Raw genomic sequence first — 27,781 nt, 5'->3', positions numbered from 1 at the left:
GGACGTCCAGGTGGCCCTCCAGGGTCTTCTCCGGGGGTGCCCCGCTGCCCATGTCAGGGACCCGGGTCAGGTGAGGTCTGGTGCTGCTTCCCTGCACCTCCCCAGCCCGGCCGCCCTGCACCTGCAGCTCTGCCTGGTCAGCGCGCCTCACTTTGGCCCCCGTTTGGGTGGATTAACAACACGAGGGGACGGTCCAGGAGGCTGTCTCTCTCACTTGAGTTAAGGAGCAGAGCGCACCTTCTATTAAGTGTGTGGAATGCTCCTGTTTATTATCCATCAGGACATTCTGCTGAGCTCAGAATCTCCCGAAGCCGTTAAACCTGCCCCTCAGCACGGCTTGGGGGACGACAGGCCACTTGTTAAGTTAGCGTGCGGGGGTGGGGGGGTGCAGTGTCCCCCCAGGGGCCGGCCTCGTCGGGAACCAGGTCCTCTGCATCCATGAGCTCTGGCTGTCCTCAGGGGCCTCAGGAAGGAAGGACGGAAACCGGGGCCCAGACAGAGGACACACCTCGCTCGTGTCCTGTGGTGATGGTGACACTGGGGTCGGCTCGGGTCCTGCGGACGGCAGAGATCAAGTTCTTATGTGCTCCACCTGCCCCTTCCCTTCTGCCAAGTGAGGCAGCTGTGTGCAGGGACAAGGCACGGACAGCCGTGTGGAACCCTGCCACCCGCAGGGGGTCGGGAAGCTAGGCTGGAGGCCCGCGTAGAGACCAGGAGGGCGTGTGGGGGCCAGGAGGCAATGTAGAGGCCAGGAGGCCATGTTGGGGTCAGGAAGGCTGTCTGAGGTGAGGCCAAAAGAGGCCTGATTCAGGAGGGGAGGGCTGACCAGCAGCTCTTTAAGGACAGAGCAGTGAACGCACGTCTGTCCTGACAAAGGTCAGAACAGGTGCAGATAACTCCCTCCTGCAGTGGGTCTGGAACCATCTGGGCCTTCTCGGGAGGCCAGGAGGAGGCAGAGGGCAGGGCTTCACTGAAGCAGAGTGAGTCCACATTTATCTGTTTTCTGTATCGCATTTTGTCTGACGTTTTGCTTACAGACAGTGTTTGGAAGAGGTTAAAAACATAGTTTGAAACCATGGGTCCCTAACAGCTGAGGAAACCCGCCTCCTTGGGAATGGGGCTTTGGGAGGGTGGGGAAGGCTAGGTCTGAGGGTGCACTGGTGGTGGGCCAGGCCTGGTCACACTTCTGGGATGAGGAGGCCTTGGCCTTGTGTCTGCCCTGGATGTGGGAGGCAGGCGCGTGTCTGCCAGCATCGCAGTCCGTCCGACTGTCTGCCCATCAGCAGTCCCCTGCCCTGGTTGGGCCCAGAGCCTGGATCTGCTGCCCCAGCTCCAGCCCCCTTGGCTTTTGTCCTTGTCTCTGTTCCATCCCTCTCTGCCTGGGACCCCCTTTTTCATCAGCCTGTCCTCTGCCCACTCCATCCCCCTGGGCAGCACCTGTCACATGCTGTCACCCCCTCCGGTGCCTGTGGCAGGCATCACTTGTCGATCCCAGCACCTTCCCACTGAGCCCATCAGCACAGCGTCCCAGCACCCTGACAGTCTACTGGAGTTGGCACATGGGAGGAAGCCAGTTCACTTTGCCAGACCTCCCACCTGGCCTGTAGTTGCTAACACCCCTTTTCTTGTCCCAGCTTCTCCCCTGAACACACACCCACCCACCCCTGCCCTCTGGACTTTCTGAGAGTACTGATGCTCTGGAAGCCAGGTAAAGATGGACCAGCTGAGACACCTGTGGGGGCTTGGGACAGAATGTGATGCTGGGGAGGGGGCGTGACCCACAGCTCGCCTCACCTTTGGGCCATGGTTTTCCTCTCTGCACAATGGATCTGCAGGTCAGCCCCGTCTCAGAGCTGCCGGAGGGATATTTGAGATGATGTGGTTGTGTGTCCTCATGTGCGAGTCCCGCGGGTGGCAGTGCCCACGTTGTACCAGCCCAGCCCGAGCAGGCGGTGGCGGCCTTGGCAGCTGGTGGTGGTGCGGTCGCGGGCCCATTCTGGGGCCTGCAGGCCAGCCCTCCCCGCATCTCCGCCCCACTGCCCTGCACCCATTTCCCCGTCTAGTGTCCTCATGGACCATCGCGGCCTCCGGGCTCCGCTCGAGGAAGAAGGTGGCAGGCGGCCTGGGGCATCCGTCCGATAGCCCGACCTCCGGCCCGCGCCCGCCCGTCACTTTGCGGAGGGCGGCTGCCTCGCTCTCACCCGGGCTCTCTGTGCCCGCGCGATGCCCGTCGGCCGCCGCGAGCTCGCCTGCGCTGCCCGCCTGTTCGGCCGCGGCTTCCGCAGCACCCGCGGCACTGACTGCTTACTCACGGGCGGCCCCGCGGGAGCGGGAGGCAGGCCTGCCGGCGCGGGCTTTCCGGGCCTCTGCCTGGGAACATTTCCTCCTCTTAACCGAGGACTGTCACCTCGGGACGTGTTAACCACCCGCTTCCGGGAGAGCTCGCCCACTGGACACACGTGTGCACACGTGTGCGCACACACGGAGTCAGATAAGCCCATCGGGTGCTGATCCCGCGTCTTCTCTGCCTCCCGCTCCAGATGGGGACCACTGGCCGTCGTCGCCTGTCAGGTGGGCAAGGGCGGAGGAAGCTTTGGTTTCGGTGGCTGAGTCCCTACAGTCGGCGAGCTTTGGGAGACCTGGGCCCGCCGCCCTGTGTGAGATGGTCAGCCCCTGTGCGTGAGGCCGGGGAGCCTCTGGGTCTTTGGTTTCGTGCCTCCGTCCCCTGCTGTGGGGTCCCAGGGAGGGGCCGTTGGCCGAGGAGGTCACTCCGTGACCCCTGGGGGCGGATCCGTACCTGTGGACACCCTTCTCACTTATGATTATTTCTGGGGAGGGGACTCAGGTGCCGTGGGAGCAGCAGTCACGTCCGACGGGGAGGCCAGGGCTGGAGGAGGTTCAGGAGCGTTGCGTCCAAGCCCTGCTTTGACCGCTGAGCCTCCCTGCGCGTGGGCAGGCCCCTGCGGTCCTCTCTGGCCCGTTTCCCCATCTGAGGACAGAGGTTGGATTGACTGGCCGACCTCTTGGTGGCGGTCGTCGGGGGTGGGGGGCGTCGGGTAAGCCACACACATCTTCATCATTGCGATCTTCCGTGACTGCCCTGCAGGCCCCGCCCAGGTGTGTGGGAGCTGCATGTTCTCAGCTAGTCCTGGTTCGCCCCACGTGTTTTTTTTTGGTTGGCATCCACGGTTAATTAAACTTTAATTGGCTAATTGTTTCTCCCCTGTGCCCCAAGACATTAATTGTTTCTATTGAATCCTGACAATTTGATGTTTGCAACAAAAAAGCTGAATGAGACTGAGAAAGAAAGGAGGAAAAAAACTTCAAAATGCAAATAATTGTAACAAAGTGTCCTTTCTTGGCATCCTGGAAGACTTTCTGAAGGAATGTTGCTTCTGCAGATGCCACGTGGTGGGGGTCTGTGGCCAGTGGGGCCCCGGGAAGCCTCTGAATCACGGGGTGTGTGGATGTGACCTTGCTGGGGGAGAGGCCCTGCTGTGGTTCAGAAAACTTTCCCCAGGTCCCCAGCAACAAGGGTGCAGGCAGATTCCCTGAGTTGCCGCCTGAAATGTGAATTAGGGAGTTTGGGCCGGAGACCTGGAATATTTATCCTGGGTTGTCCTTTTTGACTTCTATTCTTCAAAAAAAAATTATTGTGATTAAGCGGACCGAATGTAAAGTGTACCATTTTAGACGTGCTAAAGCATCCGTTTCAGTGGCGTGCCTTACATCTCCAGCATGGCGCAGCCGTCCCCGCTGTCTTGTTCCAGAACGTTTTCTTTACCCCAGAGGGAAACCCTATTTCCTCATCTCCCTCCCCCAGCCGCTGGCAACCACTAGTCCGTTTCCTGTCCGCACACAGTTGCCTGTTCTGGACGTTTCCCAGAATCACTCAGTATGTGGACTTCTGTGTCTGGCTTCTTCCACTCGGCAGGAGGTGTCTGAAGTTCATCCACGATGTGGCACATGTCAGAATTCCATTCCTTTTAGAGGCTGAATAATATTCCATTGTATGGATGGACCACGTCTTTATCCATCACCCACTGATGGGCATTTGGACGGTTTCTGCCTCTTGGCTGTTTTGAGCAGAGCTGCAGTGACCGTGCGTGTGCAAAAGCTTTGTTTACGTTTATTCTTGAACTCTGTCGACTGCAAAAAAATGTACAACCTAAAAGTTGAGAGTACGTTTTATTCGTCGGACTGTCTGAGGACTTGAGCCCAGGAGATAGCCTCTCAGATGACTCTGAGGAACTGCTCCAAAGAGGCAGGGGAAGGGCCAAGATCTACATAGGAGTTTTTGCGACAAAGACCAGGGAGTCGGAACATCAAAAAATGGCTGTTAATTAAAGAAGAGCAGGGGTCGCGTGTTAAGGAAGTTAGCGCTTGTCTGTGTGTGGGAAGATGCAAGAGTCTGTGCTCATGAACTCGCTCCTCTGATCCGCCCCTGCGCTGCCCAGGGCCAGCGTCCGGTGCCTTCCCACCCTGAGCCCCCAGGGGGCACCATGGGTGGGGGGGCTGCAGGGGCCAGGGTGCATGCTGGTCTGCGTCCTGGGCTCCCTCCCCTCCCTCGGGGGCGGCGGGAGCGGCTGATGACTTGATGGCCGCAGCATCCTTTGTTTACCGACATGGCTGCAGTACTTTTCTTTCACGACTCCTAAGCCCGCATCCCACTCACCTTCCAAAGTTCCAGGCTCCGGAAGGCTGATGCCCCCAACTAGCTCCCAAAGAGCAGAGGCCGCCAGCCTCGCGCGGGGATGCAGGCCCTCAGGCAGGCCTGCTGGATCAGCGTCGGTTTACAAGCCAGATCTGTGGGAGAGGCGAGGCTGGGGGCTGTTGTGAACACTGCTGCCGTGAACACAGGTGTGCAAATATCTGTGTGAGTTCTGCTTTGATTCCGTTCGCTTCTATACCCACGTGTGGGATTGCCGGCTCACACGGTAATTCTGTGTTACATGTTTGAGGGACCTCATCATGGTTTCCACAACGTCTGCACCATTTTACATCCCACCAGTGGTGCATGAGGTTCCAGTTTCTCCACTTTCTCACCAACACTTGTTATTCTGTGTGTGTGTGTGTGTCTGATGGCAGCCACCCGAACGGGTGGGACGCAGTATCTCCCTGTGGTCTGATTCCACCCCCCTGGGGTCAGTGATGTTGTGCATCTTTGCACGTGCTTGCGGGCCGTCCGTGTGTCTCCTTGGGAAAGTGTTCATTCGCATGTTCTGCTCGTCTTTTAGTCATATGTTTGGGCTGTTTTTTCCCTTTTCGTTTGACCATGTATTTGAGGGAGGCAGGCGTTCAGCTTTTAGGACAGGGCGTCAGTGGGCAGGGCAGCCAGATGTCACCTGCTGACGGTCACGGAAATGCTCACGGAATGGCCGCAGTCTGCCCCGTCCAGCCCAGCTCTCACCTGTCCCCTGACCTTAACCTTTAAAATCTCCCCACCCCAGGGTTCTCCCTCCCAGGCCATCAGGTCCACTAGGAACGCCTGCTTCCCCAAGGCCAAGTGTCAGGCCCCCTTCCCTGGGTGGGAAGCTCAGGCAGCCGGACGCTCTGGGGTCACGGTGGCGACAGAGCCAAGGGTGGGTGTTCCTTTCCCTCCAGCTCAGCCTGGGGGAGCAGGGAGGCTGCCGCCCCGCCTCCGGGGAATGGGGTGAACTTCCAGGGCTGCAGAGCAGCCTGAACCCAGATGATGCCTGGGCCCCTCACCAGCTCCGCAGTGAGCCACGAGCCCCTTCCATCTCCTTGGTGTGGTCAGCACACCTGTGTGGCCTCGTCTGGCCCACTAAGCCTGCCAGTGCTGGACACGCTCAGGTTAACTGCCACCTGCAGATGTCATGAGAACAGCCCTCACGTCCAGGCCTCATGGCTTGATTTCCAGGAGGAACGAACGTCCCAGCAGATGGGCCGTGGAGAACTGTGTTAATCGGTAGCTGATTCTGGTACTCTCTCAGGCCCCCGGCTTCCTCGTGGCTTCACCCTGGAGCCAGGCGGGGCCGGAGGAGCTCGCGGGAACACAGTGTAGCCAGCTCGGAAGCCAGAACCTGTTTCCCGGGGCAGCCTCCGGGGGTGCTGGGGTCCGCTGCTGGGTGACACGGGGTCCCTGGGCATCTGAAGGTAAAGGTGCTTCTTCGGGGAGGGCTGGTAATCCGTGCAGGTCAGCAGGCTCTAACGAGATGCTCACTGAGAACGTGCACACAGGCTGCCGCTGGGCCGCTCTCACAGACGAGAACGCCTCATGGGGCGGTTGAGGCCGGTCGCAGTCCCACTGGTCCAGCGAGGACCGGACCGTTCTAGCCGTCCTGGGAAGGCCGGGCCTTCAGTCTGGGCTGCGTGCAGCCGTGTCACCACTGTGGCCGACATGAGGCCTTCCTGGGATGAGGCGGCTGTGACCTCGGCCCTGGCGACGCCACCATTGTGGCCCCTGACTGGGGCCATGTGCGGCCTCACTCTCTGTGCCTGTCCTGAACCCAGTGCAGGTGGGTGCAGGGAACGTGAGTGCCTTGGGTCTCTCTTGACAGGAGGAATCAGTCAATGTCATGGAGCAGGAGGGGATGGGCTGAGAGTGGGCCCCTAGCTGCAGCCCTGGGTTGGTCTGGGAGGCTGCAGACAGTGGCCGTCAGGGAGGAGGGTCCTGTATTTGGGCTCAAGACTCAGCGTCCCGGGTCCTTGGAGCAGAAACAACTTTCCTGTTGGACATTTGACTGTTGGAAGAAGCCATTCATTCATTCAGTCATTCGGCAAACACTGTGGCATGCCCGTGTGGCCAGGTGCAGGGGTCAGGGTGCTGAGTGGCCAGCCCCCATTGTCCCTGCTCTCGTGCTGGCGAGGAGAGGGGGGCGGATCTCTCACGTGCCTGAGCCCTGAGGCTGGGGGCCGAGGTCTTCACGGGAGCCTGCGTCTCTGTCCCCCGCTTTGGTCCTCCACGGACCCTTTAAGTATCCCCATCTTTCCCCTTAGGGCTTCGAGTTTTCACAGGTTACACATATGAAACCAACGACACTTACTAAGTAATTGATTTTCCTATTTTTAGTTAATCAGAGACTGATGATGAGTTCAACCTGATCCATGCCCCACACAGAGGGTGCACTGGCCAGAGAGGGTGCGGGTGGGAAACTGTGAGTTGGGGATGGTCGGTCTGGGTGTGTTCACGGTATGGAGACCTTGGGGACAATGACCTTCACCCTGGGACTGTGACCTTCAAGGACCCCAGTTGGGTGCCTGTCACTGCAGAGGACGCAGCTGGTCACCAGCGGGCAGCCGTGGTGGCTGGCAGATGTCTGCTCGCTGAGGGGAGAGTGGAGGGAGCTCAGAGGGTGACATGAGGCACCCCGACCCTGAGCCAACCCAGGGCTCCCCTGTGCCGGGGGCCCTGGGGGGGCTGGCCACCTGCTGGGGCTCAAGGCTGGGCATCCAGGGAGGAGTGTCCCCTGCCGGTGTCGATGTGGTACCCGCAGAGCGCAGGCCCTGGTGCCCAGGCGATCGGCAGGCAGAAGGGGCACTGTGCACCTCTCTGCCCTGCCACCCAGGCTTTCCTCTCACTGCCTGACCCAGTGGCGTGGGCTCGGCACCTCCTCGGTGAAGCCGCCCTGGGTTGCTCCAGCACAGGTCCTGGAATGCCTGGCCTCAGCCGTCTTCCAGACAGAACCCTTGTGCCACTGGGGACACGGAAGCCCTCTGTGGGTCTACGGCAGAGCCTGGGCTCCCTCCCCTGGCCCCTCGAGCCCAGGCCCTGGCTGGGGGGAGGACTGAGCACAGTCCCCCCGGGGCTGCCCAGGACGAGGCCCGGCCTCCACAGCAGGTCTTGACCTGTTTGAGCTGCCTCTTTCCCACCCGGGAGGCAGGCAGGCAGGTCTGGCCCAAGGGCAGGTCCACTCTGGGGCCTCCTGGGCCTCCCACAGCACCTGGCGAGGAAATGGCAGCACCCTGCAGGGCAGGGCGGAGCTCCCCGAGCGCTGCCCCGGAGTGCGGGTCTGCAGAAGGCGACCCTGGGCTCCGCTGAAGGACCAGAGGGCAGGAGGGCCCTCGCCTCCCGGCCCAGGGACGCCGCGGCCGCACTGTCCCTTTTGCTTCCCCTGAAACAGACCCATCCACCTGGCTCCGGCTTCTGTGCTGTTTCCGGCTCGCGTTCCTGTCTGATCTGAGACTGAAGTATTTTAGCTGGTGGCAGGAGTGGCTCAGTGCCCTTTCTCCCTCGCGAGAGGGGAAGAGTGTTCAAGGAAAATCCAGCGACCTGGCGCCTCCCCTGCCGAGCAAGTGGCAGCCTGTGACCCGCGGCCTGGAAAGGCGAGGAGGTGGGCGGCGAGGCCCTGGGCTGGGAGTCTGGGCACTCGGGCTCCTGGAGCCCTCAGCTGGGGCTGTGCAGCTTCGGGGCAGGGCCCGGGGGCAGCCCCAGGGCCGAGCGAAGAACGCGGGGGCTGGAGGCTTAGGGCTCATTTCAGGGCCCCGCTGGGCCCTCCTCGGTGGCCAGGCCTGGGAAGTCGCCTCCATTTCCCGTTAGCAACAGCTCCACAGGTGGGCGGGGGGCACTTGGAAGCGATGCCACGGTGCTGCACCCATGGAAGCAGCACACGGTGGTGGTTTTACCCTTCGGTGGGCAGTAGGGTGTGTGTCGGAAATGCAGCGACATGGCAGTGAGGGAGGCCTGAGAGGAGGCATGGACAGTCCAGTCGTCAACCCCGAGGCCCGAGCCAGGCCCGGACAAGTGGAGAGAGGGACGAGGTGGTGAGGATGCTGTGAAAGGACCACTGGATCTTTGGGGTGGGGGCGGGGGGCAGTGGGTCCCAGGGGCTGAGAACGGGGGTGTCAGGCCCGCCCAGATTTCGGTTCTGTATCTGTTCGTTAAATGCGTGACCTTGGTCATCTACACATCCTCACTGGCCTCAGCCATCTCATCTACAAAATGGGAAGCAAAATTACATTGCTGGCACCAGCCCCCTGGAGTTGGGGGCGGGGTGGAGGCCCAGCCTTGTCCTCGCACCAGGGGGCTCAGAAGTCCACCCCCAGGGGCTCTCGCGTCTGGCCTGCATTCCTAGCTGTTTCTAGCGACGTGGTAGCCGGGGCAGGAGCTGGCGAGGGTCAGAGGGACAAGGCGCTGGGCCGCTCGGGAAGGAGATGCTGGGCCGCTCGGGAAGGAGATGCTGCGCCGTCCGCAGGCCTGTCTTCCTGCCACAGCTGAGACCTCGCTCCTCTTGGCTTAAAAACAGTTTCTAGCTGAGCCGGAGGCACCAGTTCCCCTTCAGCGTTTCTAACGGGTTCCCTGTTAAGTTTGACTGGAGAAAGTCACCCCGAGGTGTCTTTGGAGTGGGAAAGGAGAGGCGTCCTCAGCCTGGGGACGTATTGTCAGGAAAAGCAGATTAAGTCGTGTTTAATGGTGTCAGAATCTCAATCACTGTGGAAGATGGAGTTGGTGAGGCAGAGAAATGAGAAGCTGCTGCCGTCCTTCGGAGGAGGTCGGGGAAGGGCGAGGTGGGCGGGGCGGGCGGCGGCCCGGGGCTGGGGTCTCAGCGGGTGGGGCTGCGAGGTGGGCAGGCCGCTGGGGGGGCCTGGCTTTCCCAGGGTTGTGTCAGTTCTCTGCTTGATGGTCCCAGCCTCTGCGGGCGGGATGGGGGGCTGCCGTGGCCTGAAGCTTTGCGTCCCCCAAATTCGTACGTTGAAAACTGATCCGCAGTGTGATGGTTCTTTGAGGCGGGCCTGTGGGGTGATGGGGTCATGAGGGGTGAGCCTTTGAATGGGATCAGCGCCTCGCAAGAGAGACCCCCCAGCAAGCTCCCTCGCCCTCCCACCACGTGGGGGCACCGCTAGAAGATGGCCGTCTGTGAGCCGGGAAGCGGGTCCTCCCCAGACACCGAATCCGCCGGCAGCTTGATCTTGGACTTCCAGCCTCCAGAACTGTGAGAGATCGACATGTGAGGTTTAAGCCACCCGGTCTGTGGCATTGCCCCCCGGCTGGACTGAGACAGTGCCCAGCCAGCCTCTTCTGTCTCCAAGGTTCTCCCTCTGGGGCCTTTCGGGTCCTTTCCTGGGGGGATGGGGACACAGAACCAACTCCGCCCTTTAGGGGTGCTTCATCCGGCAGATTGTCCAACCCCACCCCCTGAAAGCTTTTGTTTCCTCGTCTGTAAAGTTAAAGGGAGGGTGACACCTGCCTCCAGGGTGGGGAGGATGCCCAGTGAGTGAGTGCAGCTCTGGGGGGCCGGGGGCCGCTTGGCAGGATGAGCCGTGGCCCCGCTGTGCAGTGTTCACATTTTCACTGGGACCATTGCTAACGGCACGTTGGGGGTTATGTCTCTGCAACTCACTGTGAACGATAGCTCTACCTTTTGTGAACATAAAAAAGCCCTTCTAGCAAAAAAAAAGGTCTCTGTTTTTGTTGAGGTAGGTTCCCAGGTCTCTGATAGGTCATAAAAAATGTTCAGTTTGACATTCCACCATTAGAGAATCATTCCTTTCACTTAGATTCCTGTTGACGTAAGTGACCCAGTAGGCTTTATCTCGGGTCCTCTCGTGAGAGTGGATTGTGATCAGGAACGGAGAAAGAACTTGGGCGCGGCAAGGGGAGGACAGAATCGGGGCCCCGAGGGACGAGAGGTGCAGAGTCCAGGGAACTGAATGGGTTCTCAGGCTGGCCCGTCACTGGCCCCTGGGTGGGGAGGGATGGTCTGGGGCCCGCTTGGCTCTGATGGTGGGCAAGGAGGGAGGCCCAGGCAGACAAAGCCGAGGCCTGTCCAGGAAACCCAGCAGGGGTGCAGAGATGGGGCTTCCTCTGTCTGTCGGGTAAATCCTGCAGCCCCTAGCCGGCTTTCCCCCTGTTCCCCCATCCCTGCTCTCCCCCCAACCCATCTCCACCCCAACCCATGAGACCCACTCACCACCCAGAGCCACTCCGTGGGGCTCGGGTACCGGCCCTGCAGCAGCAGGCAGGCAGGTGCTCATGTCTGTCTGGGCTGCGCTGCCTTTGTCCGCGCCCACCCCTTCCCTCCCTACGAAGAGGGCGTTATCCCGGGAGAGCGGCTCCCCCGTGATCACTTAAGTTAGCCCTCAGCCCGGTAACGGGCTCCTCGCTCCTTTATTCCGCCTTATCTGAGCCAGACCAGAGACCAGGCCTGGCTCCGGGCTGCCCCCAGCTCCTCCGGGGAGCGGATGATAACCCTGTGAGGGGCAGCGCGTCTGGGAGGAGGCCCCCCCTGCTCCCCGTGGCCGTGCGCATTTCCTGCCAGGCCAGGGAAGGGAAGACGTAAGGTGTGGGTGCGCTTGCGTGTGTGCTGTGAGTGTGTGCCTGCTGTGTATACACATGCTCGCGTGTGGTGCGTGTGGGCTCGTGCTGTGTGTGTAGGTGTGCGTGCTTGTGTCGTGTGTGTGTGTGTGTGCATGTGTCGTGGGCCGTGCTGTGCATGTGACTTCTGAGCCCCCAGTGGGAGACAAGGGGCTCACTGGAGGCTCGTGTTCTCGGGGGGCTTTGAGAAGCAGCCAAGCACCCCTCTCCTGGCACTTTCTTCAAAAGGAAGTTCCTCGTTGTGGCATCTCTGCTCCTGGGGGGAAGTTCAGCTGGATGTTGGCAGTTGGAGCCCGTGGGATCCCAGAACGAGCTGAATCCCCCAGAGACTATCAGGTTGGGGCGGGTCTGCAGGGAACAAAGGGTGGACGTGGCTCCTGTGTGGGGCAGCCTTGTGTCTACCTCGGGAGAATCTCCTGATGTCACCGGGGCCCTGGAGGACGAAACCTGGGGGCCCGTGTCAGTAGGTGTGTGCCCGCCCCCCTGCGCCGGGGCAGGAAGGACCCCAGAAGAACTCCCCTCGAGCCCCTCTTCTCCAAACAGCTGCGACCGGGGCCCCCTGCTTCCTCCCGGCTCCCCTCCATGTGCGAGCCGCCTGCGCCTCGAGGGATGCTGATGCCACCTGGCCGAGGGCAGACGCGGCAGCAGGAGGACGTGACCGGCGTCCTGTTCTGTCTTCCGAAGCCCTGGACCTGCTCCTCCGCTGCTCGTTGCGACTGGGAACAGGGCTTGTGTGTCTGTCCGTCTCCCTCTTTGGGGTAGAATACATGTGGTATAAAATTGGCCACTTTAACCCTTGTGAAGTGCAGTTCTCTGGTGTTAAATCAGTGGACAGTGCAGAGCGGCCATCACCACTAATTCCAGAACGTTCCGTCACCCTGAAAGGAGACCCCGCACCCATTAGGAACTACCCTCCTCCTCCCTCCCCCCGCCCCCGGCAGCCACCAGTCGCTTCTCCTGGACACGCCGTGTTAAGTGGAGTCGGAGCACACATGGTTTCCGTGGCTTCTTTCCCGCAGCGTCACGTTTCCAGGGACCGTCACGTGGCAGCGTCAGTGATTTGTGCCTTTCTCGGGCTGAGTGACTGCATCGTGTGGCCCGCCACATTCCTCTGTTGGTGGCCGTGGCCTTGCTGGGTGCTGGGAGCTCATGGACTGTTACTTGTTGAAGACCTGTGCTTGATGCTTTGGGTACGCGCGCAGGAGCAGAATTGCGGGTTATGTGTTGATTCTGTGTCTCACGTGCCAGGGCCACGGCCTTCCCGACTCGATGTGACAGCCCAGGGCACTTCCTGGGCTTTAGGGCCTGAGGTGTGTAAGCTGAGTTGTCATTTCTGCTTGGGTGGTGGCTTGTGTTCCAGGATTAACGTTGAGCTGTAGTCAGTCTGCCATCTGTGCTGCTGGAGCAGGGGTTTCTGGCATTGTGGGGGCTCTGGACAGAAGAGGGGCTTTCCTGAGGGAGGCCACCCTGTCCCCGGGACGGACTAGGGGAGCCTGCTGGCATTGCTGTGTGCTCCTCCCTCCTTCTCCGCTGTGGGCCCCACCCCTGCTTCCCCATAACCTCTCCATCCCCAAAGGGCAGTGTCTGTTGCCACAACTCCATGGACCTTCCTGCCGGCCTCCCCATTGCTCCCCCACAGTGGGCTCTGTGTCCCTCGTCCAGAGCCTGAGCACCTCAGTGGGGCCCCGCTGGAAGGTCTGGGGACAGGAGGGCTACAGGAGGTGGGGGGGTGAGGGGTGTGGACAGTGGGAGGGGGTGTGTCCGGGGGGAGGGGTGTGTCCGGGTGGGGAGGGGGTGTGTGTCCGGGTGGGGAGGGGGTGTGTCCGGGAGGGGAGGGGAGGGGGGCTGATTGTCTGTTGCCAGATGCTGGCTTCTGTGCGTCTCTGTTCACTGCCAGTGAGCTGGTGGGGGTCGTTCGACTGGCTGTGGGAGCCGGGGACACACTGTCCCGAATCCACCTGGAGCCCGGGGCGGGGGTGACCAGAACTTCTGCTGTTCCTCACTCTCCCTCTCACGCCCCGCGCAGCCCACCCGCACACCCTGGGGGCTTAGCTGCCTTGGTCTGTCCCTGCGGCTCCCAGCCGGCCGTTCTGCCCGCAGGAGCGCGTGGTGACATCTGGAGGCGTGTTCCCTTGTGTATCTTGCTTTTCACTGAAGCGCAGTTTGCGTAGTTCCAGGCACACAGCAGCGCGGCCCAGTTACACGTATCCACACGCATGTGTATGTGTTCAGGTTCTTTTCCGTGGCAGCACTAGAGACAGTTCCGATGGTCACAACTGGGGGCCAGGGGGTGCTGCCGGCATCTGGCCGGGGAGCAGCAATGCAGCCCCCAGCATGGACCGTCCAGCCTCAGAAGTCCATTGGCTGAGGCCGCGGAGCCCTGAGTCACCTAGAATTGGCTGCCGCTTGCGTCCCACGCGGGTAGCTGACGCCCCTGGGTTATTTTTCCTGTCTCTTCTCTCTGCTACGGCCCCTGCCGCCCCCCCACCCCAGCCTGTTCTCCTCACAGCAGCCAGAGTAGCCTTCCAGATGCTTTCAGGTCTGATGGTGCACCCCCTCTGCTCAGACCCTCTGCTGGGCCCCACACTCAGAGGAATGGCCAGCATCCCCACGGGGTGACCCTGCCCTGCTGTCCCTGGTGCCTCTCTCCTCGCCCAGCTCTGCTGGCCTCTTCGGAGCTGCTCCGTCAAGCAGGCCACTCTCCCCTCCGGACTCAGCCCTGGCTTGGCCTCTGCCTGGACCGTGCTTCCCTAGATGGCTGCACGGCCCCTCCCTCACTGCCTTTAGGTCCTCCCTGCCCTGCCCACCCTATCCTGACCGCTCCCTCCCTGTCCACCCCACCCGACACTGCCCAGCTTCCTCCTGAATGCTCAGTCATCTTGTTAATTTGCTCGTGTCAGTCTCCCTAGAGAATGCCGGTCCCATGGGAACAGGGGTCTGTCTCGTGCTCATCTACAGATCTCAGAAACCAGAACCGTGCCTGACCCAGAGTTACGGCCCTGTCCCAGAGTTCCGGCCCTGTAAACGTTTGCAGAATGAATGCATCAGGCCGGACCGGCAGTTCCTGGAGGTCGCCCCGGGCGTCCTTTCTTTCCTCCCCAAGCACACGTGGGCACCCTTCTGGGGGCCTGCGTCTTTCTGGAACAGGCTGGTTTTTACTGTTCCTCCCCAGTGCTCCCTGGATGGCCCCACGGGTTCTGACAGCTGCGGGCGGAGTTTTGCCTGTGGTGGTGCGGAGGCTGAGGGCGGTGGGGTGGGCGCTCGCGCGCTCTGGAAGCAGGAAGCACAAGCCTGCCCTTCTACTGACTTCTGCTGCTCACCCAGAAGGCAGCCCCTGGGGGAACGGCCTGATGGAGTGCTTAATGCCGCCGAGCGTGTGCGGGCCCCGCTCGGGAACCGTCTGGGGCCTTCCAGAATCAGTCGGACATTGCTGGAGAGGGGAAAGCAGCTTCAAGGGGCCGGACCTGGTTGGGCTGCCCCAGCACCCCTGGGGCAGTGTCGTGAGCCTGTGGTTCTCTGGGGACCCCTGCCAGGGCTGTGTCCCTGCGCAGTGACTCTGCACAAGGTGGGGGGGGGGCGCTCTCTCAGTGCCTGGAGGCTGCCTCTCTGAGCAGGCCTTTCCGGTGAGCGTGGCTCCCTGCCTGGATCCAGGGCATTGACCCAACCCAGCTGGGCAGCCCCGAGCACCTGCCCAACGTCCCATCCTGGGGTTTTGTCGTGGGGCCAGAGTCCATCGTGGCTGTGAGAGCACCCACAGTCATGGGAGTTCTCGGAGGAGACGTTTTTCAATAAGAAAGCGTGGTCGGGACAGAATGTTGCAGAGGGGACATTGTGCCAGCCAGGGCGCACGGTTCTCCCCACAGGTGTGTACACCCGTCAGCCGGAAGGCGTGAATTAGGGACTAAAAGAAAACACTTTCGCTCACTCACAGGACACCTCTGACACCAGATGCGGGGGTTTCCCTCCCCGAGCGACCCTGACGCCCCCGCAGTCAGCACAGACCCCACCGGGGAAGGGCTCAGCCCGGCAGACTGGCCCCACTGTAGACGCCGGTCACACGTCCGGGTTGTCACCTGTGCTTCTGACCGACCGGCTGTACATCGAGGCTCCCCACCACCCCTCCTCGAGTCTGATAATTTGCTAGAACAGCTCGTACAATTCAGCCCACTGCTACTGCTTCGTTATAAAGGGTGCAGCTCATGCAGGAGGCGAACTGGGCGAGGCATGGGGGCGGGGCGGGGCGGGGCGGGGCTTCCATCGTCCTCCCAGCAGCTCCACCTGCTCACCACCCGGAAGCTCTCCAGACCCCGCAGTTGAGGGATTTTTACGGAGGCTTCGTCACGTTGGCATGACAGGTGGTTAAGTCGGTCTCCAGCCCCCTCCCTTCCCAGGATGATGGGGTACGGGGCCGTAAGTTCCAAGTATCTGATCGCAGCTCGGTCTTTCCAGAGACCAGCCCCTGTCCTGAACTACCCAGGAGCCCACCCAGAGTCGCCTCATCAGGAGCAAAGACACTCCTATCACTTGGGAAGTTCCGCGAGTCTCAGAGGTCCTGGGTCGGGTCAGCGATGGGGAGGGGCAGAGACCAAATACACATTTCTTCTGACGGCACAGGGACAGAAGGTCACGGGGACAGCGCCCCCGCCAGTGAACACAGCCGTTCCCCAGGTGTGTGCACTGTTACTTGGCTTTGATGTGGAGATCTGTCAGGTACAGTGTCTTTTGGGAGAAAATCAGTCTGCAGACTTGTGCGGGCCGCCTGAATGCATCCTTTGGGCAGTGATGCAAACCGTGGTTCTCAAGCTTCAGTGGGCGTCAGGGCATTAGAGCAGACGGAGTGTGTTTCAGAACGCGGAGCCCTGAGACCCGCGTGGGGGGCTTGTGGTTCAGCAGGGCTGGATGGCGGCCCAGGGTTCTGAACTCTTCACTGGTACCCTGGTGAGGTACCAGGTCGAGCCGGAGAAGGACGCCCCGGGCAGGCTCTGGGCTGCAGGCTTTTGTCTCCACCTGGAGTCTGGCTGCGGTGGAGAGTCAGCTACGAGCCCGCTGGCCTCAGGGGTGATACTGTCTGTACAGTGGGGTGGGGTCACGTGGGCAGGAGGGGACACGTGCGGTGATGGCTGTGTTCACTGTCCTGATCTGTGGATGGTTTCATGGGTGAATGCAGACGTCAAAACCGATCAGATTACACACTTTAAATACGTATGGCTTATCGTACGTGGCTCAGTCTCGAATAAAGCTGTTAAAAATTAACCACAGTTGAACATTCTGTTCCTTGGTGGCACGTTTCAAGTACTCAGTGGCCACGTGTCTGTGGCCACGGAGCATTTCCATCACAGTGGGAAGTTCTCTGGGACAGAGTGCTGGGAAGCAGGTGTTCCCAGGTGGGACCTGAGTGTGCTCCTTTTGTTTTGCTTTTCTGTGTTTAAACAGGTACTTCCAGGCACACCTTGAATGCGGGAACGTGTTCCGTTCAGTATACGTCAGAACTGTAGAGATCAGACCTGTGCTCCTGAGGCGTGGCCGTGCCCAGCCCGACTCCCCAGGCCTGTTTAGCTGGCCAGGGGTTTTGGCAGACCGGAGACCAGGACCGCCCAGCGGCAGCTCCATTTCTGGCTTTGTCCCGCGCTGAAATAAACACGCGTAGAGAGAGAAATGCTCTTTACGGGCATTTGTCAGGCTCCTCCCAGCCCTATTCCCCAGGTGCTCCTGTCGGCAGCCCTGGGTTCCACTTCCCTCCTGTTTTCTTGCAACTTTAGGCAAGTGAGTCGCTGGTCCCTCATCTGTAAAGTGAGGTCTGTTGTGGTTACATGAGGGAGCTCCCAGCACGGTGCTCCTTGGGCGCTGTATCTTCGCATGGAAGACCTGAGCCTGCGTCAGTTAGAATAGACTTGGCTGCTTATAGCAAAAAACCCAACACAACAGTAGCCTAAACTTGCAAGGGTTTACTCTCTCTCATAAAAGAAGTTTGGAGGTAGGTAGTGTAGGGCATGTGTGATGCTGCCACAGAATCATCAGGGACCCAGGCACCTCGCCCCTTTCTTCCCTGCCTCTTCATTGCTGGCTTCCAGCCTCAAGGTCACGGCTGAAAATGGCTGCGAGAGCTCCAGCCATCACTTCTCTGTTCCCCGCAGTAGAAAGGATGGTGAAGGGGAAGCAGACATTGCAGAAACTCCACTCACCATTCTGGTTCCTCCTTATTGGCCAGATTGTAGCCATGTGGCCTGGTGTAGTTACAGGGGAGCTTGGGAGATGTGGTCTTTTGTACTGGGCTGTCCCTGATAACACGGGACTGCACCTGGTAAGGCTGAAGGGGAGGATGGAGGATGGGAGGCCAGTTGTCCCTGCGGCTGAGTTTAGGAGAAGGAGTTTGTAAGCTCATCCCTGTTGGTAGACACAAAGAATTTGATGTTAATGCATGCTTCTGGATTTAAGGGGACACACTGAGAAATAGAAACACAACCTTCAGGTGCAGTTACAGAATCCAGGAGAGGAAGGTCGGGTCTGAGCGTCTCCCCTCGCCCCATGCACCTGTGTCCTTCATCTTCTACAAGAGTCTCTTGTCCTCTTGGCCCAGTCGGGGCATCTGGTCTGCACAGCTCTGGCCAGACGTTGTAAGGGACAGAGAGGCAGCCTGACCACTGGCTGTGTATGTGGACATTCTCCCACCATCCCTTGCTAACATTTAGTGAGAGCGGATTTGTGCCAGGCTCTGTTCTAAGCACTTCCTGTGTGTAGCTCATGGCAGCAGGCCCCATAGCTCACAGCCGTTTCAGCCTTTTTGCAGATGCGTGAGGCCGTGGTCTGGCCTGGGGCAGGTGAACGGGGGAGACGTGTGCCACCCTCGACCATGTCAAGGACGAGAAGTAAATTGGGTTGTGTACGGGCCCTGAGGTCTTGTTGGCTATGGTGGGTGGTCTGCCCTGACCCATTTTGCAGGTGAGGAAACTGAGGCTCAGAGAGATTGCAGATTGTACGCAGTCACACAGCCGAACTGTGGGGAAACTGGGTTTTGGCCCCGCTGGTGGACTCTAGGGCTCAGACTCAGCCCCGGAGTAACCTTCAGGCCAGGGACTTTGAAAAGGCGGCACACGGCCCCCCATCCTGAGGAAGGCAGAGGGGCGAGAAAGCCCAGCCCAGCATCCAGGTGTCCAGCTTGTCCCCCCCACCGGGGGAGGGTCTGTTGGGATGACTCAGTGCCCGTTTCTCGTAGCACGCTTTCTCTGTGAGGATGGGGTGGCGGGCTTGTGGTTCACTGGAGGGCTCTAGGGGCCCGAGCCTGGGCCGTACGTTGTTGTTTTGTAACTTGAAAATCACAGGATTCTTCCTTGTTCCTCGTGCGCCCCTCCGTGGGAGGGGGCGCGTGTTGGTCTTGGGCTCCCAGAAGCGAGTCCCTTGGCAGGCTTTGCTGGGCCGAGATGCCCTCGCCGTCATCACGTTCCTGGGGACTGCGCCCTGCCCGGAGCTCGGGGCCCTGCAGGGCTGCAGCGCCACCCGAGAGAGGGGCGCGCTCCGGCCAGGTGCTCCGCAGGCATGTCTGTCCCGGAGACCCAGAGCCGAAAAGCTCATCCCTCTGCACCCCAGTCCCTTCAGGGCTTCAGGGTCAGCTTGAAGCTGCCGCCCCCTCCTCGAGTCTCCTTAGGCCGTTAGACTCAAAGGTTCCAGACTTTTCCGTGGAGGCTTTGGTCTCGGGGCCAGGCTCTCATGACCTCGAGGGATCTGCTGTTTCGGCTGCGGTTTTCTGTGGGGAACAAAGCCGGGAGCCTGGACTTCCCTCTGGGGAGGGGATGACTGCTGGGGCTTCCCGGCTCTGGCCCTGGATGTGGGAGCGGGGGCTCCGCGCCCTGCACCCCCCACTTCCACTCGGCCCGGCCCCCGGCTCCACGGGAGCGCCGGTGAACGCATGTTTGCGATGCCAAGTGGATGGTGCCCACGCAGCAGGTCGGGAATGGCTTCTGGAAGAGAGGGGGTCTCAGTGATTCACTAACAAGCCTCTCTCCCTGCACACGGGGTTTCGGACTCCGTTTGTCCTCACGTGGGTGCTGTGCTTCCAGAAGCTAATGTGAAAAGAGACCGGACACGTTCTTGGTCCCCAGTCCCTCCAGGGGGGCACGTCCCCGCTGCCCCGGGGAGCAGTCCTTCCCACGCCCTGGGGTCCTGTCCTCACCCTCAGGGCTCCTCGGGTCACAGCTCTAGGGGTGCGTCCCCTCCTGGGACGGCAGCGTGCTCTGTGATGGGACGCCCGGGCTCCCCTCCCCGCCCGCCGGCCCCGCTTCCAGTGGGTCCTGGACTTCTCTGCTCTCCTGGGACAACCGGGTGTCAGAGGCGGCACAGGACACGGAGGGCAGGAAGGGGATTAGCCCCCCGTGTCCCCTCCCTGGGCCTCAGTTTGGGGTCATGGGGGGTGGCTCACTGGCCAATCCCACGTGTTTGTCGGATGCACCCTGCGCTAGACTGGACGCTGCGCCCTGCGCTAGACTGGACACTGCGCCCTGCCCTCGGGGAGCTCTGAGCAGGAAGGAGATGCCAGTGGTGCACTGGCCACAGAGTCGCGATGTGCCGTGAGGGACGGGACTGGCTGGGGCTGACCCTGGAGGGCCTTGTCTGTGGGGGGCGTCCGGGACCAGGAGGGTCTGAGAGGTGGGGGGGCAGTGAGGAGGGGGCGGGGGTTGGTGTGTCCCGACGGGTCCTCTCCAGGGAGGATGCGAACGCCCACCAGCCTTGCCGGGAGCCGGAGCAGAGGTGAGGCCGGCCGCGGGGCTGCACCTCAGTTTAGGCTGGCTTCTTCTCTCCGCCTTTTCACTCCAGCAGGCCAGGCCCCCCGCCTCCTCGCCTCTCTCCTCCCCCGAGTGACCCCAAGGACCGCAGCAGGAGTGATGGGCCCCTCTCTGGCCTCTGCCCTCCTGTGTTCTCTGTGGGGGGTTCGCCCCGCCCCCTCCCTCCTGCACCATTTGTGCCTCTGTGATCACCTGAGGTGTGCTGGGAACCACCGGTGACTGTGTTCTCTTTGTTACTTTCGGCCTGGTTGTTTGGAAACTCATCAGGCTTGGCATTTGTTTACAAAGGATGGGGCTGCCCACGCTGAGCGAGAACAGGAGTGATTTGCGAGGAAGCGGCAGGTCCTAGGAAATGTCAGCGTCTCCCTCCAGAGCCCATAAATTAGCCGTGATTCCAGCTAGACTCTCTCCGTCCCGTAAATCTGCTCCGAGCGGGCGTCTGCAGCTCTGTGGAGCTTGGAGGTAGTCACCTGGCGGCCTGCTCCGTCTCTCGGCTTTGCTGGACCAGCTGGATTGAAGCGCCTTCTCCCCACCCTGCCTCCTGGTCCCCAAGGTCAGCGGGGGAAGCTGGGGCACCTTCGGTCTTTGTGCGGGGGACAAGTGAATGGCCCAGATCGGCCTCAGTTCAGAGCAGTGACGGGGGCTGGGTAGCTGGCCTCACGCAGCAGGTCCTCATGTGCCCGGGGGAGGAGTGGTGCTCCTCCGAGCCGGAAGCTGGCCGGCTGGGCTTGTTGGCCCTGATGATGGGAGGGCCTGTGAGGTTTGCTCTTCTGTAACTGGGGACATGGGTGCAGCACCCCAGCTGGGCTTGCGTCCTGGGCGGTGTCTCCCTGCCCCATGTCCTTGGACGTGCAGTTTGTGCCTTGGTTGAAGGAAGTGTGGGGGACAGCGTAGCTGCCCGAGATCCAAGCCAGGGCCTCCCCTTGGACGCTGACCAGCCAGCCTGGTCGGGGGAGGGTGGGTGTGGCCTCACTCCACCCGACTGGCAGGCCCGTGCCCCTGCAGGTTGCTGTGTCTGTCTGTGGTGGAGGGAGGGGGTGTGGTGGTCCCCGAGGTTTCCCGGCCCCTGTGACCTGGGTGGGTCCCAGATGTGCTGTGGGGAAGCGGGGGCTCCACATGTCGGGAGAGAAGGCTCTGGAGGGGCCCACCGCCCCCAGCTCCCTGGCCCTGGTGGATCTGAGGTCAGTGGTTTGACCTTCAAGCTGTCCTGGGATTCTGTGACGTGAGGTCGTTGGTGATTGCAGAGGTTTGATTTGTGTGCAGAGCCCTGGGGTGTGGGGTCAGGGTCTTGGTCTCAGAGGGCACCCAGCAGCCCCCAGCCGTGGTCGCACCAGCATTTCATGCTCCTGATCACTCTTGGGAGTGACAGGAACATGGGCTGTTTGAGGGAAATGGTTCAAGGGGCGCCAGGGGCAGCTGGGCAGGCCTGGGTGGCTGTACCCGGGCGGAGGGGCGCCGAGACCCAGGGACAGTAAGGGACACACTGCGGGCTGCTGGTGCCTGCTGCATTGAGTCCACAGCATTCTCAGCATTCCAATGTTGGTGTCAGTTACCTTTTCTTCAACTTGCTAAGAAAAAAAAAATCTGAAAAGCCACATGTCATTTGTGTTAACATCGTCCCCTTGTCAGTACAAATCTGGAAGGAACAGACAGCTCATGGAAGGTTTTGGGATAAAATCAAAACGGAATTAAAGCATTACACGGAACTGAAACATCACTTCCACGAACAAGGCAGTGTGCAAACATGACTGACTTAGCGACCAGCATCGAGGGCCTCCCTTGCAGGCGGGCCGCGGAAACGCACTGGCTGTGAGCGAGGCCAGGGGCCGGGCGTGCGGCCGTGGCTGGCGGGACGCGGTGCTGGTCACCAGCCCGTGTCTGTGCTGAGAGCCTCCCTGACTTTTATAAGGACTTCGGTGCAGCTGCTGATGAAGGAGGCACAGACTCAGTCGACAGCTTTGGCCTTTTCAAGGCGGCCTTTTTGCCAACGTGTAGAAGCCAATGTTCTCACTTAAGAAAAAAAATAACAGCTTTATTGAGATATAATTCACATACCACGGAGTTCACCCTTTTGAAGTGTACACTCAGCGATTTTTAGTACGTATACTCACAGCGTTGTCTAATTCCAGAATGCTTCATCGCCCCAAAAAACCCCCCATAGCGCTTAGCAGCCACCCCCGTCTCTGTGCCCCCCCCCATCCAGCCTCCCCCAGCCCCAGGCAGCCGTGCACCCGCTTTCCGGCTCCTGGGTTTAGCCGTTCTGGACGTTTCGTGTGGAGCGACTCATGCAGCACGCGGCTCTGGGTCTGGCTTCGTCACTGAGCGTGACGTTTTGGAGGTTCTGGTGTCCGAACTTCGTTCCTTTTGGCGGCTGAGTAACGTTCCATTTATCCGTGTAGCTGTTGATGGATGTTCGAGTTCATCATTTTAATTCCTAGTAATTTCTGTCCAAGAGATTATACATGCACACGGGGCACAAAGGCTGTCCAGTCAGGCCGTCGGGCTTGCAGTGGAGAGCAGCGGTCCCCTCCCCCCCCGGCCCCCCCAGGGCTGCACTTTCTTTTTTGACTGTCTCTCAGTCTCCTTGGTCACCTCTCTGGTTCTCCACGATGCGCACACCGCCCTGGCGCTTGCCTTACTGGCTGTAAACGTCTCCTCACTCCTGGCTGGGGGGATCGCCTCCCCTCCCTCCCTGCCCCTGACCTTTAGATTAGCATCTTCCACCCTCCCCCGCCCCCTGTCATCCTCACCCCGTGTGTTCTCCCTTTCCTGCCCCCTCCTCTCGTCTCCAGAGCATCGGCCCCCTGCCCTTCCTTCCCCGGCTCCCTCTTCCTGCCTCCCCCGTCTGACGGCACTGCTTTGTGTTCTGACCAGTGTCGTCCTCTGCCTTGGGGGGGGGGTGCGGTGCCGGGGCGGAGCTCGTGGGGCTGTGCGGACACTGCAGGCCCAGGCGGGCGACAGGTGCACACGCCCGAGTCACGAGCTCTTTCTTTCCCTGGGCGCCGGGGTCCGGGTGCCAGGGCCGGAGGCCGCCTCGGTGCACTGTGTTCCGGGGAGAGGCCCATGGGCTCCCTTAGAGTCTCGGGGGTTCCGAGGGCCCCCTGGGGCTGTGTCTGCCTGGAGTGAGTGGGAAGGGCTGGCCCCCTCCTCTTCCGGCCAGGGCTGCGACCCTCCCCCCGCCCCCGCGGCTGTGGTCGCCTCAGGCCCAGGGATCCTCCCTGGACTAAGGGTTAGTTTCCTTCCTTCCTCCTTAGAGGAGCTCAGGAGCGGTTTTTCAGTGGCTGAAGCTGAGCCCGGCCCTGGGTTTCCCAGCCCAGTGGCCCCTAAGCCCCAGCCCATCCCTGTGTGGCCCCTTCCCGGCCCCTCCTCTCGCTGCAGCCTGGGCCCCGTCCTCTGACTCAGGCCCGGTCCCCAGATGACATCCACTCAGGGTGACCGCTGGGCTGCCCTTTGTCCAGGCTCCGTCTCAGGCAGTGGGAATCATCGGGGACCCTTGCAGGCTGGCTTTTGGGGACCCCGGGGTGGATCCCCCAAGAGACCTTGGGCAGGTGACTTCATCCTGTCCCTGCTTGAGTGTGTTTGTAGACTGCGGGGCGAGCCTTCTCTAAAGGGTGTCTGCTTTCCCTGCCCCTCGCCTCCTGCCTGCGTTTCCAAAATAAACAGAGGCCTGTTTTGTTCAGAGGACGCTCCCCAGCTCACAAACCACTCACCCCCGCATGAGCCAGGATGGCCTCGAATCCAACCTGCACAGCCCTGTACACTCACCCTGGGGCCCAGCCTGTCCCCGAGGCTCCCTGGGGCCCCCAGCTGCACTGTCACCCAGGGTCTCGTGGTCTCCCTCCTCCCCCCGCCCCCCGCATCCCCCTCTCCATGCTCTGCCTGCTGCGGGGCTGAGGACACACGGCGGGGGGCAGGAGCCCCGTGTCCAGGGCGCAGGGTGGTGGGTGGGGCGGCTCACGTGCCTCCTTCTGCCTCTTTCTTGGCTGCTGCTTCGTCTCCTGGTCCCTGAGAGGACTGGTCCTCGTGTGAGGTATCAGCCCTGTGTCTGGAATGTTCTCCACTAACAGGGGGGACAAGCTGCCTGCCTTTGGTCCCCCGGGCCCCCTGCGCCGAGCCCATGGGCACCCTGAGCCCGGGAAGCCTCGGGGAGCGGGTCAGGCGAGCCCCACTCCAGACCCCAGGAGGGCGGCTGGCGGGCTCAGGTGCCCCCGGGAAGAATCAGCCCGGCCTTGCCGGGCCCCCTCACCCCGCCGGGGCCGCATGCCGTCTGTCCTGCTGTTGGAGGCTCAGGCCGCATGGTGCCGACGCGTGAGGTTCTGGGGGAAAGCGTGCGCGGGAGTTGGGCGGGGCGTCGGCTTCGGTGGGTGAATGTCGGGGGGCCGCACGGGGGGCCGGCAGTGGTGCAGCGGCCCCCGGCCAACCCCAGGACCAGCCTGGGCCCCAGCCTGGTGTGCGGGGGTGGAGGGCGTCTCCAGAGCTCTGCTCGTCTCCTTTCTCTGCCGAGAGCCGGCCGCGTCCGCACGGGAGAGCTGCCCCTCCACCCGCACAGGAGACCCGAGGCTCTGGGGCAGCGGTGGCTTAATGCCTCAGTGCGGGCTGGTGCAGGGGGTGGGCTTGGACCTGGGGGTCCCGATTTCCAGGCCAGGGCGTGGGGTCAGATGTTCTCCGTTTCTGCCCCTCTCAGCCTCACCCTGGACAAAGCTGGAGCAGCCCAGGCTGGGGCGGGCACTTGATTTAGGATGCACTGCGCCGCAGGCTGGCCAGTGCCCAGTGGCCTGTGTCGTGTGCCCTGTGTTCTTCTGTCCCGTGTCCTGTGCCCTGTCCCCTCTGCTCTGTGCCCTGTGTCCTGTGGCCCATGTCCCATGTCCTGGCTCAGCACAGTGAGCAGGGCCGAGCTGACCCCTCTCCTGGGCAGGTGGGCTGGGAGCTGGTCAGAGGTGCTGGCTAGAGCCCGATGCTGGGGTCGGGGAGGCTGGCTGCTGGTCCTCCTGGCCATGGGTGGACAGCAGAGACCAGTCCAGAGGAGAGGGCGGGAGAGAGTGGGAGCGAGGGAGAAGAGGAGCCACTGCTTGGGGAAGCGGAGGTTGGAGACCGTGTCCCCCGAGGTGGCCCTGACAGCCTCCCTGTGCCCAGGCTGCCCCTGCCGTGGGTCCCCGAGTTTCCTCTGTTCCTTGTGGGCCCTTATTTAGTGCCACCACCTTGGGCATGATTCTGGTTCTCACCCTCAAGAGCCTTGATGAGAAAAGTCTCTTTTTTTTTCACTTTCTTTTTTTTTTTTTTTGCAACTCTACCTCCTTATTGCATTTAAACTTCCCCTCTTCAGACCGGAAAATGCCCAAATGGATATTAGGAGATCTGAATGTTTTTGTATGTCAGTTATAGAAGATGGCTGGTCCTTGCTAGCTGGGGAAGACCAATGGCTGGTGGTGAGACGGGTGTGGCTGCTCAAACAGGAGAGCTTGTAAAAGCAGCTAAACAGGGTCTTTCTCTCTCTAGTGCAGAAGTCTGGGCAGCACCGCAGTCCCCGCAGCTCTGGCTCCCACATCCCTCGCTCTGCCATCCCTGTTCCCAGCACGTGGCCTCCTCGTGGTACAGGATGGCTGCTCAGCTTCTGCCATTACATCCATGTTCCATTCTGTGCATCAGGGAAGAAAAAGGGGGAGGCAGCACTTTTCTATTAAGAGCAGGGGTCTTCTTCACAGCTTTTTAGTTTTTACCCAGTGTTCTTGCAGCAAGAGGGGATGGGAAGTGGGATCTGTAGCCAGGCAGCCCTGTGTTCATTGGGAACTCATTTCTTGCAAAGGAGGGAGAGGGATCTGGGGGGTGGGGTGGCTAGGAGACTTTGCCACATGTGGCAACAGTTAAGGTCCCATTCCCTCCTCTCGGTTTTTTTCCCCTCTGCTGTTCTTGAAGAGAAGCAATCAGATCACGGGCCAGGAACCACAGTGCGTGTGCACTGCTGGGCCCACTGCAGACATTACTCCTTGAGTCCCGGTGGCTGGTGGGAGGTGGGTGCCGTCAGCCCTTGATTACAGGCGTGGAGGCTCAGGCGCAGACTGCTCTGTGTGACCATGCAAGGCTGGGTTCAAGGCCATGCCTGCCTGACTCCCCAGGCGGAACCGTCACCTGGGCTCTGTCTTCGGCTCACGCACTGGTTTCTGCCCCTAAGACCTGTCCCAGGTGCAGAGCTCCACGCCCTGCGGGTGTGCAGGGCTGCCACGCCTCCCTCGTGGGCCCAGCCCCCCGCAGCGCCCGCCGATCGCCCTCCACAGGGACGTGCGCCCAGGTGCTGTCAGTTACCTTTGCTCGTCCCATGCCGGGTCCGCATCCCCTTCCCCTTCGGGGATGGTAGCTGGCGGGTCGTCCCAGGAGTGGCCCCTCTGGGTCCTGCGTCATTCACGGGAAGTGCTCATCTTGCAGCTCCGACGCCTCCTCGGCAGACACTGCGGGGTCCCCGGCCTCGTAACTGTGTCGACCTGCGGAGCGTCAGCAGAGCGCCGTCACGTTTGGGAAGCCCGACCAGGTCTCAGCAGGGCCAGGGGAGACACAAGAGAACACACTTTTCTGAGTGAACGACCTTGTGAGCAGAGAGCTGGGCACCGCATCCCCGAGCCCCTTCGGTCCTCAGCACTCCCTCTGGGGCGGGGGCCGTGCTGATTCTAATTTCCCGGATGAGGAACCTGGGCCACGAGATGGGAGGTGACTTGTCCAGGGTCACGTGACATTTGTTCCAGCCTCTCGTCCGTGGTTTCACGGGCATGACCCTGGGCAGGGCCTGGCCTCTCTGGGCCTCAACTTCCCAAGTTGAAGCAGAAGAATAGACGATGGCTGAGGCGTCCGCGTCCCTTCTGTCCCCTGACCCATCTTACCTGGAGAAGGTCAGAGGTGAGACTTCTCCTGGAGGTCGAGTCCCTGCGTGCCCCCCCCCCACCCGCCGACGCCCCAGGGGCTCTCAGGCCTGAGCCCTGCATGGTGCCCGGCAGGGATGTCCTTGATGGACACTCCATGTAAGTGGCAATGATGTGTCGTCCTCCTGAGTGACTGGCCGTCTCACGGGGCCCCCGCCTTCTAATTGGGAGATGTGTCACTTTTGCTTCTGCAGAGCGGGAAGAATTAAATAGTGCGTGCAGACAATTAATCTTGCTAATGGCAGTCTCTCCGGGTCTGGATTCAAGGCGTTAAGTACACAGAAGCCCGCTGATGGGTGACGCCCTTGGAACAAGTCATTTAGCTCAGGCCTGTGACGCTGGCTGGGGTGAGACCCGGGATTGCTGGCTTTGGCACTCTGGAGGACGTGCGCTTCGTGCGGCCGCGGCGAGGCCGGGCCCCGGGTGTGGACGCCGCCGGGGAGCGCGTGCAGCGGTTCCTGTGGGAAGCGCCTGGGGGGACCGCCCGGCCCGGTGTGCGGAAGGGCTCCCGCTGCGTCCTCGCTCCCAGCGGCTTTTTTGTTTTGTTTTGTTTCACTTGTGGTGAGATCCACACAGAATTTACCTTCCAGCCGTTTTGAGGTGTAATTTCCGTGGCACTGACGTGTGCAGGAAACCAGACCTGGGCGGTCGTTACGGAGCTGAAAGCAGATTGTGGTCGGGGCTGTTGCAGTGGGGGACAAGGACGCTGGTGTCACGCTGGGCTCGACGCTGGACGCGGCCTGGGTGTGAGGGAGGGCCGTGAGGCGGGCCAGCAGGCAAGCTGCTACGAGGAGGCGAGGGGGCAGGGGTTCTGGCCAGGC

General features: G+C 61.2%; 1 protein-coding gene and 1 long non-coding RNA gene across 5 annotated transcripts in view; one reads left to right on the top strand and one right to left on the bottom strand.

Annotated features, from left to right (window-relative positions):
• Positions 1-27,781, top strand: part of VAV2 (vav guanine nucleotide exchange factor 2) — a 168,414-nt gene that overhangs the window by 43,949 nt on the left and 96,684 nt on the right. The window lies entirely within an intron of this gene.
• Positions 24,140-26,969, bottom strand: LOC116663311. The gene is made up of 3 exons (XR_004319566.1): positions 26,630-26,969; positions 26,353-26,528; positions 24,140-25,687 (listed from the first exon to the last, which is right to left on the bottom strand). It is a non-coding gene; the product is annotated as an uncharacterized LOC116663311 (long non-coding RNA).

Source organism: Camelus ferus, chromosome 4 (assembly GCF_009834535.1).
Source record: "Camelus ferus isolate YT-003-E chromosome 4, BCGSAC_Cfer_1.0, whole genome shotgun sequence".
Lineage (NCBI taxonomy): Eukaryota > Metazoa > Chordata > Mammalia > Artiodactyla > Camelidae > Camelus > Camelus ferus.
Note: the sequence above shows the minus strand (reverse complement) of the source record. Positions and strands in the feature narration are given on the sequence as shown.